The sequence below is a fragment of the Maylandia zebra genome, linkage group LG9 (assembly GCF_041146795.1).
Source record: "Maylandia zebra isolate NMK-2024a linkage group LG9, Mzebra_GT3a, whole genome shotgun sequence".
Lineage (NCBI taxonomy): Eukaryota > Metazoa > Chordata > Actinopteri > Cichliformes > Cichlidae > Maylandia > Maylandia zebra.
In genome coordinates, this window is record NC_135175.1 from 4,689,572 (window position 1) to 4,702,364 (window position 12,793).

Below are 12,793 nucleotides of genomic sequence, written 5' to 3' on the forward strand. Positions count from 1 at the left end.
AGACTGCAAAATGCAACAATTTTACTCATTAAAAGCAATCATTTCTCTGATGGACTGTAAGTGCTGAATGGTTCCTATATAGTGCCTAGGCGCTTCATTCACACCAGCACTGTCTTTCCCTTCCTATGTGCTTCTATCTAACATTCACACACATTCATACTTGTGTCTCTATCTTAGTATCTTGCCCAAGGATAGTTGGCATGCATGTCAGTTTTAAAGAAAATGTCAGACCACAAAATTGTTCATTCTGTTATATTTTATTTATATAGCTGCAAATCACAGCAGCATTCACAGAAAAACAAACATGCTGCTGGACATGGGAGTTTATGGGGAGTGACTTCTGTTTGGAGGGAGCAGGCTGCTGCTTACTTTAGGCCCCTCTCACACTGCCTAGAGTGCAGTTGGTGATTGTCTGAAATGACTCACCACAATGATATGACAACCATTTGTTTGACAGCTAATGAGAAGAAAAAAATAACACTGGTTACGTAATGCAGTCTTCATAATCTCATGTCATGAATTGTAATTGTACGCTTGTTTTTGCATAACTAAAATTGTCCATACAGTGAAAAAGCAGCTGTAAATGAAACCTTACGGTAATTTTTACTTACAAATGAAGCCAAACTGATTTTCTGACTTAGTAGCGTAAGTTTTTTTTGTTTGCTTGTTTTGGAGTGTCTATTCCTACTACAAGTATAACACAGATTTTCCACTAAAACTTTCTGTGCTGCCTCATTTTATTGACAATTCCACCTGCTCACCATTGAAACAGGGGCCGATAACCTTTAGTTTACTAGGAAACATCAAATCAGCAGGTACATTGCAGTTCACGTTTGCCAGCTCAAGCTGGTCAACTAAAATGATTGCAGCGTCAACATTATTAAGAGCAGTTTTAACCTATTTGATGCACAAATCAAAACAAAGGCCTTAGTGATTAAAAAGAAAATAAAACTGAAATGAATTTTAAAAGGAATTCATCTTTAGCGGAATTTACTTTTTATTCTTCAAACAGCAGACACAGCTTGGGTGTCTGGCAGTGACTTCCAGATTTTATTTTGAAAGTGTTTTCATTGCCACTTGAAAAATGAAATTAATTGCATGCTCACCGTGTGGTCTCTTGAAAGCAAGCTTTAAATATGATGAAAAGGAAAGCACAGCAAATGCTTCAGCCAGTTTGAAGTCGCAGTTTTCCTTTTGTGATGTGGAAGAAAGAGTGTGTGGTTGAGGGAGCGTTTGCTTCCTAAATTCAATATAGCCCTTCTGGTGGGGTAATTATTTCAAAGACAGACTGCCATGTGCAAGATTCAGTCATTTGTTTTTCTGCACTCTCACACTATTTGTGATGTCACTCCCTGATACTTGAATATAGGAGCTTCAGTGATAAAAATGATGATGAGACAGCACATAAACAAACTCCGGCTGCCTTTCCTTTGATGCACACAATGAACGGATAGACTGTCTATACTGAGAACAATAGCGTAATCCACTCAAATAGAGATGTTGTTTACAATAACTATACAATAATACAATAACTGAGAGAACATGCTATTTTCTCTTCATCATACTCTTATTCATTCTGTCCAATATTCTTTAAGTGTGATGAGAAGTACTGAAAACAAGCCAGTGTTTTTGACTTTAGGGACCCTTTCCAATCTGCAAAGTTTGATACACATCCAACACATTGTACCTGCTCACTATACTCTTCAGTTGTTGGAGATTTCAGCGCTTAACAGCACCTGTTAGCTCAGTGCAACAATACTAATAGAAGACAGCTGCTTTTAAAGCTGCAGATTGAGATGCTAAAGCACAACAGGAACAATAGTGAACAGTGTGGACAAACCTTGGTAGAAGAAAGCAGTGTAACTGAACCAGGTGATACCCAGCCCCCTGTAATCATGGATGCATCTAGTGAGCTGTCAATGACAAGCTACCAACCCAACGGGGCATGCTTACAGATGTGATCACTGCTCTAGACACCATCTCCACTGCCAGAATAACTTAAAGTAGTGAGTTCATATATACTGTTGTCACAGCAATCCTAGAAAGGATCAGCATAAAGGTGGCCTTTAACATCATCTAACCTCACCTCATATCTATCTATCTACATACATACATATATATATATATATATAAAGATGCCCCTGAGACAATCCAGCACATAACTGCATAACCAAGTGGCCATCATAGTATATAGAAACATCTGTGCCGAATACGGCCTGGAAGCCCCCGAGCCCTGCCAAAATGGGAGACGCCCCCGAGGATGGTGGGGAATGCCCGAGCTAAGATCCTGTGGGGCTTTCAGATACAGACGGACAAAATGGTGGTGGCTGACCAACCATAGTGGTGGAGGACAAACAGAAGAAGACGACCATAGTGATCGATGTAGTGATTCTGAATGACAGCAACATCAGGACGAAGGAACACAAGAAGCTCGAGAAATACCAAGGGCTCAGAGGAGAGCTCGAGAAGATGTGGAGAGTGAAGGTAACAGCGGTCCCAGTGGAAATCGGAGCACTGGGTGCAGGGACTCCCAAGTTAGGCGAGTGGCTCCAGAAGATCCCAGGAACAACATCGTAGATCTCTGTCCGAGTGCAGTCCGAGGAACAGCTAAGATGCTGCGCAGGACCCTCAAGCTCCCAGGCCTCAGGGGAATTATATAAATATTAGGGGTGGAGCCGAACCCGAATAATGTATTCGTAAAGCCACGGATATCATGTTTTTTACGAATACTTATTTCAAACAAATACTTTTAAAAATATTTGTATTCGGGAACAAGAAAAACTTTCTATGAAAAGCTGAGTTTCCTTATGAGACCGCAGAGCATGAGCGGATGAGTGACGTGTGAAGAGGTGACTGACACGGGCTGCTGCACACAGCAACAGAGAGGCTCGGCTGAGCGAAAAAACTGCATCACTATTTTTGTTAAATAGATTTTTTTTTGTACCTTAACTGGGTTCCAGAGGCAGTTTATGACTTTTGCGAAGATCGGGAGATTATTCCATTGCACTGCATTATTACTGTCGTCTGCAGTCGAGTGCTCTCATGTTCGCTCTGTTTACGTAGCTCTCTTAGCTCGGTAATTTAGACCAGCAGTCCCAACCCCCGGGCCATTGACCGGTACCGGTCCGTGAGTCGTTTGGTATCGGGCCACGAGTGATGAGGTTCGGGTGTGAAATTTATGGTTTTCAGGGTTTTTATTCGTTTTTATCGTTAATATTTATTGCTTTTATCGTTACCTCAGTTTCCCTGTGTCTTTTCCCGTGTGATATGAATATATATATATATATATTTTTTGGCACCGGTACTGGTTTTATTTTGTTGTATTTATCCGCGACACCTTAAAGACCGATCCGCAAAAAAGGTTGGGGACCGCGGATTTAGACAATAGTCTGTTGACAGAGTAACGTTAAAGTTTGGTGTAAAGGATAAAACAATGCTTGCGTAGTTGTGTCGAATTAACTTAGACTCAGACTATGAATCATTAACTTAGTTGAAACTCCCCACATGGATTTGGGCAACCAAATGGAAAAGAGTGTTGCTGCTGCTGAGCCACCTCTTGGTCCTCCACCAGCCAAAACAACTTGATCCAGTTCTGTGTGGAAGCATTTTACAGTCAGTGCAGATGAAACCAAAGTGATATGCAATATGTTCTGCCACTGCAAGTCAGTTTCGCTGTCTGTTCAGTGTCCTCCATTAAGGACAGGTGGTGGTGAGGTTCATAATGTTCACAATGGCATTTTATAAGTTGTTGGTTTAACCATGTATGAGTCAATGGCTGTTGTTATTTTCTTTTCTATGATGTTCCTTGTTGCATGTTCATTGCTGGATTTATGCAAAAACATCAACTAATATTGCATATCCATACTTACTATAATGGATATAATTAAAGAATACTTACACTATAACGTTAATTAGGAGTGTAACACAAAAAAAAATGATTTTTACACCTATTTTGAATTTTACTTGAATACAAATACAAATACTTTTCCCCCTCAACAAATACAAATACAGATACAAATACCTGCTGCTTTGCACATCTCTTATTGATATATATATGTATATATATCAAGGGCGTAGATTTGGCATAGACGGAAGGGACGTGTCCCCACCAATAATTTGATCTCTTCGAGTAAAGAAAAACAACCGATAGAAAGAAAAAAACAATCTGTCAACGTCTCATTCACCCAGCGGTGCAGAAAGAGTTAAATTACGTTCTCTACTGGAGTCCTCATGTGACAAACATGGCCAATGTGATTGGCTGTGCCTTTCAGGGAGCTCTGTTTAATTTTAGCAGCAGCAAGCCTGCGCTGCGAGGACCTGCAGGGAGGAGAGGAGGATGGTAGCAAAAAAGGAAGAACCTGGATATAAGAAAGTATTTTTCAAAGAAACCTGTAAGTCACTTAAAGTCAAGTTCACTCATGAAATGTATCCGTCATACATGGCCATACATGCCAACCCTCCCGATTTTTCCAGGAGAATCCCGAATTTCAGTGCCCCTCCCGAAAATCTCCCGGAGCCACCATTCTCCCGAATTTCTCCCGTTTTTCCACCCGGACAACAAAATTGAAAAACCATATCCCAGATTGGCCCAGCCAATTCCAGTTTCCAACAATGGCTACTACTAGTGCAGCTACTTAGTTTTAGTATTACTCTTATTACTGTTTCTGGGTCGCAAAATAAACGTTTAACATATTTTCAGGCAAGAATGTAGCTGTGTAAACTTCAAATATTTGAGCCGACGAGAACAGCAAACTCCGGGCACATCATTTTAGGCTTTGGCCCACATCAGTCTAAAGTTGTATGTAACTATGAATAACGTGTTGCCATGTCCACCAGGACAGACTGGACAGTATAGATGTAAAACAAATATGTCAGCAGTTTATCTCAGTTAACGAGAGGAGCAGGCATGTGTTTGGCTCCTTCACATAGTGGACATTGGTTGTAGTGTGGGACACCAGTAGTCCATGTCTGTTGCTGTAACAGTAGTTCATGTTTAGAATAGTTAATACTTAGTGTTAATGTATCAGAGATGTTGGTGCAGTATAACTGAAGTAATGTTGTTAAGTCCTTAAAGATTCCATTGGTTTCGAGTCAAGTTTCCCCGATTAATCGGTTCTGGTCGCCTCCTTTCACAGCCGGGCTTGGGACCGTCCAAGCGTCCATGGATGAAACAAATCCAGGATGATTTGAAGGCCCTTTGACTTGACCTCGAGCAGGCAAGAACCATCGCCTTAGATCGAAAAGCGTGGAAGATAATCGTTGGTCAAGAAAGAGAACCTGCGGCACCTACAGCAGCGTACTGGTTGCGCGGCAGACCACCGCCGCTGGTCGCCTGCTAAGGACAAGAAGAAGAAGAAGTCCTTAAAGTCTTATTGTTTTATTGTCATGACTTATTTGAAGCTATTTTTATTTTTGTATGATACCTGATTTATATGGAATATGGCTGAAGTAAACTAAAGTCTAAAATACTTAGTCATTTGTTTAATAGTAATATAACATTATATAATTCACATATAAAACTATGAATTGTAATTTTAAATGGTTTAAAAGCATGTAGAATAGCATATGTAAGCAAGTATGTTTCTCCTTTTTTTTTTTTAATCAAGAAGCAAAGACAAAAAGAAAAAAAAAGAAACAGGGCAGGGTTCGGAGGCTGAATCATCCGTCCCCACCAATGCCAAAACCAAATCTACGCCCTTGATATATATATAGAGAGAAAGTTGATTTTAATTTTTAAGAAAGTAAGAAGGAAAGAGAGGCTTTTCTTCTTTGCTAGGTTGTTGTTGTTCTCCTGACATTCTACAGATTTAGTCATAAAAAAGGAGAAGGTCTCAGAGGAAATAAAGACAGGGGACCTGAACAAATTCAGTGCCACATTTAAAAAAAGCCTCTGTAAGGCCTCTAACCATATGCGCAGAGATCCCAGGTGGCCATGGCAGCCACACCACAGGGGAAGTGTCCTGTACTTGGCTCAGGTTATGAAGTGAAAAGGAATAAAAGCACTCAGCCCTGTGAAGGATGTTTTTTTCTGTTAGAGTATGTAGGTATTCCAAAAGCAACAAACACACGATATCCTTCAGGCAGTAAAGACATGGTTGGCTAAAAGCTTCTGGAGCACTTTGCTGTTCATTTCCAGTTGTTCTGTTTGCTCCCATTTCTAATGTATTCATTGGATGGATATAGCCACAATGGCATTAACCATTTGTTAGTCCTGACGTGAAACCTCCAGCAAGAGTTTCCATTTTAGCTTTAAAAAAAAAAACATGATCTGAGTACCAACAGACTTTTTGACTAACAAATTTATATATTGTACTTAAGTAACTTGAACTTGAAATTCAATTCAATTCCATTTTATTTAAATCACAGCAACAGTCACCTCAATATGCATAAAACTCATGAGAAAAGTGTTGTAAGGAATCGGAAAGGCTTCCAGTACCAAGAATGCTGCCCAATAGCTACAAATTCTGCAACAAGCAGAGGTGGAAAGTGAAAAAGTACAAATACTTTGTACTTAACTCAAGTTTTCAGGTATTTTAACTTTTTTTGAGTATTTATGTTTCTGACAACTCTTTACTTTTAGTCTTAACATTTTTAAACTAATATTTGTACTTTCTACTTCTTACATTTTCTAAAAGGATTTTTTACTTTTGGTTCAAGGGTATCATTTTTAGCGTTTGTGTTGTTTGTGTAGGAGTGATGGGTTTTTTTTTAAGTAGCAGGTAATTTCAAATTCAACATTTCTATCAACTCAACAACATCAGCAAACACGCAAACTATTTGTGTGTACAGTTTGTCGCACAGTGTGTTGCTAGCTAAATGTCCAGATGTTGTATTTCACAGAGAGAGAAAAGAGTGTGAGAAAGATGTAGGAAGACAGACAAGACAGGAGAGGAAGAAGAGACATTTAAAAGGAAGAACTGCTCAGAGGGGCTTGATGAACTGCAAATTTAAAGCTTACATGCGATGTCATTTGTATATGATGTGTTTTGCTATTTTTCATTTTGTGAAGGGTCCTGCAAAATAAATCAAGTATATTAACTTTGTGTTATTCAAATGTTGTATGAAAATACTGGGTACGTATGTGCAAGATAAGCAGGTTAGTTTGCATTAATGTAGTGAATTCACAGTAAAGCACTGTGTTGGACTGATGCACAGTGCTCATGGTCAGGTTTAGGTTACATCAAGTGTAGTAGAGTTGAAATGAAAACTGATCATGCTTAGCTAACTTCACTGAAGTGTCAGTGTCGAGGAACGTAAGCCATGACAGCCGTGACGCTGCTGAGAATTTGTTGAATTTAGTTGTGTAATTCCACAACGAGCAGCAGGTCCACTGATCACGCAAAACTCATATTAGAAATGATTGTGAGTTGTGATTCTTTTTTCCTGTGCTGAGCCATTACACAGATCTTTGGTTTCCCCCTCCTGCTGAATCCCACTGTAACCCTTGACTTAACTTCTTTTAATGTTTAGGTGTGGAGATAAAGTCACCATCGACAATGTAGGCAAGAGAAAATAGTTATTTTCAATTATTTTTCACTGCTTGTGTCAAGTGTGAGTCGATCTAAGTCTGTTCATTAAAAACTAGAATTTAGATTTGAATGACTTTTGTATTTTATGTACTGATATTATTTAGACGTTATATTAATGTAGCACAAGGTTCAGTTACCTATGTGCAAAGTTTTTTAGTAGAACTGTCCTTCAAGGAGCTGTTTTTTACTTTCTTACTTTAAGTACATTTCAGAGCCAGTACTTTTTCACTTTTACTAGAGTAAAAAAGTTCAAGTACTTCAACTTTTACTGGAGTATTTTTTTAACCCAGGTATCTGTAAAGAAAGTCTGTACTTTTATAATAATGGGTTGGATTTATATAGCGCTTTTCAAGGCACTCAAAGCGCTTTACAATACCACTATTCATTCACTCTCACATTCACACACTGGTGGAGGCAGCTACAGTTGTAGCCACAGCTGCCCTGGGGCAGACTGACAGAAGCGAGGCTGCCATATCGCGCCATCGGCCCTTCTGGCCAACACCAGTAGGCAAGGACACAACGACCAGGACAGAGAACCCGGGGATCGAACCGGCAACCTTCCGGTTACAGATGCGATTCCCAACCCCCTGAGCCACGGTCGCCCCAAGCATTAAGCAGTCACAATCAGCCATCATACAGCTGTTATGAAGAGACAAATTGGATTTAGAGACTAAAGCCATCTTTTGCACCAGGATCTGAGTATTTTAACACTGCCCGAAGAGTTCACTCCAGGAGCTGCAATTTCTAACACAGCGAGGGGTTCCTTTTCCAATGTCACAGCCAACATATAAAACTGCCCCTGAAAAATAAAACGAATATAAACTAATAAAAGTGAACTTATATCTCTGCACACAATTGTGAAACATGCCCTTTAGAATCTATAATGCATCTGCTTGGACAATATTCTGTTTTTCTTTTATTAGGGCCCGAGCACTGAGAGTGCGAAGGCCCTATTGTATCTGCTCCGTTTCTTATTATTATTATTATTATTATTATTCACCCCAAACAAGGGCCTTTTTGAGGGCCTAAACATGCTCAAAAACTCATGAAATTTTGCACACATGCCAGGTCTGGTGAAAAATTTTGTATTTTAATGGTTTTACATATGAGCACTGGGAAATGGCTCTACGGCGCCACCTATGCCTTGTTAAATGCAGCCCTACGACCACATCGTTTGAGCTACATGTATGAAATTTGGCACACATGTGTATCATGCCAAGATGAACAAAAAAGTCAGTGGGCCCATTGACGCAAACCCAACAGGAAGTCCGCCATTTGGAAGAGAAGGTGACATTTTGTCTCTAATTTTGCCATTTCCATGCCTCGAACTTTAACGAACTCCTCCTTGGCATTTGTTCCTATAAGCTTCAAATTTGGACAGTGTCAACTACACCCTTGTGCCATGTTAAATTGCGGAGCTTTTGAGTTTTCACAATACTATGAGGCCGTGGCGCCATGGCGAATTTCGATGACTCGCCATGAAAATCTTATTGCCTCTCATTCTGTCATACATGTTCCAATCTGGACCAAAGAGCACACATATGATAAGGCTCCACCCCTGAACATATTTCAACTGCCATATTTGACATCAAGGACAGCGCCACCTAGTGGGAACAGGAAATGTCATGTTTTACACTTTGGGGTACAGTATAGTGATGGGTGACATCTGCAGCCTCAAATTTCTCCAGGAAAGCCTTAAGGAGTTGGTCTTGGGTTACAGTGAAAACTGTGAGTTTTCGCGAAAGGGTGTGACCCCAGCAGCATGGCGAACTTTGATGTCACGCCATGAAGAAACAAATTAGTATAACTCAATGAAATCCAGTCTGATCAGTACCAGACTTTACAGGCATGATGTCAGACGTGCCCTGAACAGATTGATGTGCCCATTGTCGGAAATACGGACAGCGCCACCTAGTGGCAACAGGAAATGTCATGGCTTTAATTTTGTTGTACTGATTTTCACAGGTTCATCGTGGCCACCTCAAAAGCGGTGAATATCACCATCAGTCCCTCGTGATGCTTCAGTGCAAAAATTGTGACTTTAAACTGAACGGCGCACCCTGGTGGCAACGCTGTTCACCATGAAAGATGAAGTGGCTTTTGAGGGTCTTGGCAAGTTTATAGAGGCTTGAAATTTGGCGCACACCTCCAATGTGGTTAAGGCTTTGTTGTTATGTGATCATTTTCATTGAATATCCCAAAATGGCTCCACAGCGCCCCCTACAAAATTTCAAAATCACAGCCCCTGCTCTGTGTTTTATGTATGAGTCTGAAACCTGGTAAGCTTATAGGAGATATCAAGATGTACAAAAAAGTCTCTTGGAGCAATATCCCAAATCCAACAGGAAGTCAGCCATTTTAAAATTAATGTGCAATTTTGGCAACATTTTCCCCTCTTTTAAGGCATCGTTCTTTGACGAACTCCTCCAAGGGATTTCATCAGATTGCACTATTCTTCAGTGTGTGGAATCCAAAGACCTTTGTGTTGTTAAATTGCGAAGCTTTTTACGTTCAGGGAAACGGGGTGGTTATGGCGGCACGTAGGCTCTCAATCACTCGCCAAAACGCAGTAATCTGCTGTTACTCAAAAACACAATGTCCAATCTCACCCAAAGGTCGCAGGCATAATGAGACTCGAGTTCAGAAGTGTTTGTTATGCCATTTGTACATAATGGTTAGAGTGCCACCTAGTGGAACGACTAGCTAATCATGAATGAATGAGTTGAAATGTTAGCTGGTGGTTAAATGCATGAATTCCATCAATGTGACATCAGATCGGACGTGCTGGTTGTAGGTGTTGGGCGTGGCTCGACGCGTCGGGGGTGCGAGGGCCCTCATAACGCTGCTTGCAGCTTTAATCTGTAATTGTTTTCTTTAGCAAATCCAGTACATCAGCCAGCTCAATCTATATTTACAGGAAGAGATTTAAACGGGGCCTGCCAGGCATTCAATTCATGCCTTCAATTCCCAGTCATCCTCACAGATTTGATAGGTGTCTCTGGCAGGCTCAGACTAGAATTTTGAACTTCTCCTGAGAGCCAGTCTCAAAATTGCTTTCTGTTTATGACATCCTTCATGCAGACCTGTGAAGATGAATCAAAGTATGAATGAGCTAAATGATATGGGCAGCTTTTTTTGATTGATACTGATCTTTAGTCCACAAGCTGTCTCCAAGTGTTTAAAAAGATTAACTTACCATTTGGGTTTTTAACTGTTTTCATTGCGAGTGTACATTTCCTAATAACATAACATGTGTAAAATGACTTAACTCCTCAGCAGATATTTTATCATCATTCATGCTGTAGTGTGTTTACCACTGTTCCCTGAATAATGATATAATGAAATATGGCAAGACTCAGAAGAGCCAGAAACTCGGATGTTCTCATGAATAAAATGAGAAGAGATACACATCTGCAAGTAGTTGGAGGCAAAGCAAGACAAGCCCTTACTGCTACTTCTGTCAAAAACAACAAGGATAATTACTGTTGCAAAGAATAACTAATTATCTTCTATTCAGGACCCAACCTGTTTCCTCTCATTTTACCATTCCTTTGAAAATGAGGTCTCTTATGTCTTAAAATAGCCTGAACCTGAGAACTAAGCTCTATCTCTCCTTCTAACTTGGACTCCAGCTGTGCTGCTGAAAGGATCAGCATAGTGTTTTAAAATAATGCTCAGTCACTGGCTGTGCGTGTGAGTACTCCACCTTCTCCTTTCACTTCATCTCAAACCAAACCTTTGCTGAACTGTTATGCAGAGGTGTTTTATGCATTTCTGTGCCACACTGAAACCAAGAATATCTGTCCGGTGGAAACGACGTTATTGATCTGAAGGAGAGCTAAAATGAATGATATGAAGTGGGTTTGCTGCTTTAGACTATGAATCTTCATTAAAAGAATTGATTATATGTGTAAAAGCTGGAGGAAAAATGTCTTGCGTATAAGATGTTGGACTGCTGAAATTGACCTGAACTACTTAATGCTACCCATCCATTTGCTTGGGTTAAATGTTAATCTATAGGTTATTTATTACAGGGTGGCTGGAGCCTATCCTATTGGAAGAGGTGGGTTGCTGCGTGGAAAGGTCATCACATGGATAACAGAGAGACAAAGTTCCCAAACTTAAGTTGACAAATCTAAATTCAAATGAAGTAACGTGCAGTCACCATCGCTTATGATCCTAACCCTAACTCTAATCCCTTGCAATCAGAATATAAAAATGTTGTATTGGTGTAACCCCTATGGACATGGTTACTAGTATTTTCTTGTTTTTACCTGGTATTATTATTTCCGACACCCCTTGAACACACTTTGATTTTCAGTAGTTCAGTGAATGCAACAAAAGCACGTTGCTGCATTAAGCTAGGCAAAACGGAGCAAGACACCCGAGAGCAATTAACAAGCTACACAGTGAGTCTTTCGGTATAAAATAAGTATTATAAAGTATTTTCAACAGTCTCTAACTTAAAGTTATGTACTTTTCAGAGGCCTTTATGTGTTTTACTCTCGACCAAAACCAGGCAGAGCGTGTAATTGTTTCTTGGGAATTCCGGTGAGTTACTAGAGATGATAAGTTAGCAGGAAAACTTATGCTAATTTTACATGTGGTAAACACTGCAACAGTGCGAATTCTGTATTGTCTAAAAAAAGCTAAAACCAGTCGGAGTACTTGAATTGTGTGTGAAATGGAATGTCGTATTTTATTTTATTGTCTATTTGATTGGGCATCTTCACAAATGCGCAAAACTAATGCAGGATGCACTTTTCTTTTAGCCATAAATGTTGTCCAGTGCCTTTTCTGCACTTTGTCATTTCAGTTATAGGTTAATACATGTAAATAAGTTATTTAAAACTAGTTACGTTACAAACATTTCATGATGTGATTACATATGCCTTAAAAAGGGGTATATAAATACAATTGATTGTAATGCTGTGAAGCAATACAAATGGAATTCATAGAGACAGAACAATGTTAAAACAACAGTGTACTTGATTTTGAAAACTTTATGAGATTTCATTTTATTTAGAAAAACTGTTAAGAACTATTTTGTTTATTGCTCTGTACTGTATGTGCAGACTGGTTTTTTGTGATCCTGGATCTGAAGTGGTTCTGGATACGGATGGCGAGCCAGACCCTGTGAAAACTCTTGGCGAATCCAAAAGCAGTGTGGCCAGCTGTTCTGGATGCAGGAGTAGAGCTACAGTCTGAATTACTTTGAATCGCAGGATTTCAGATAAGCAAGAGCAAAAACTGCTTACTTGATA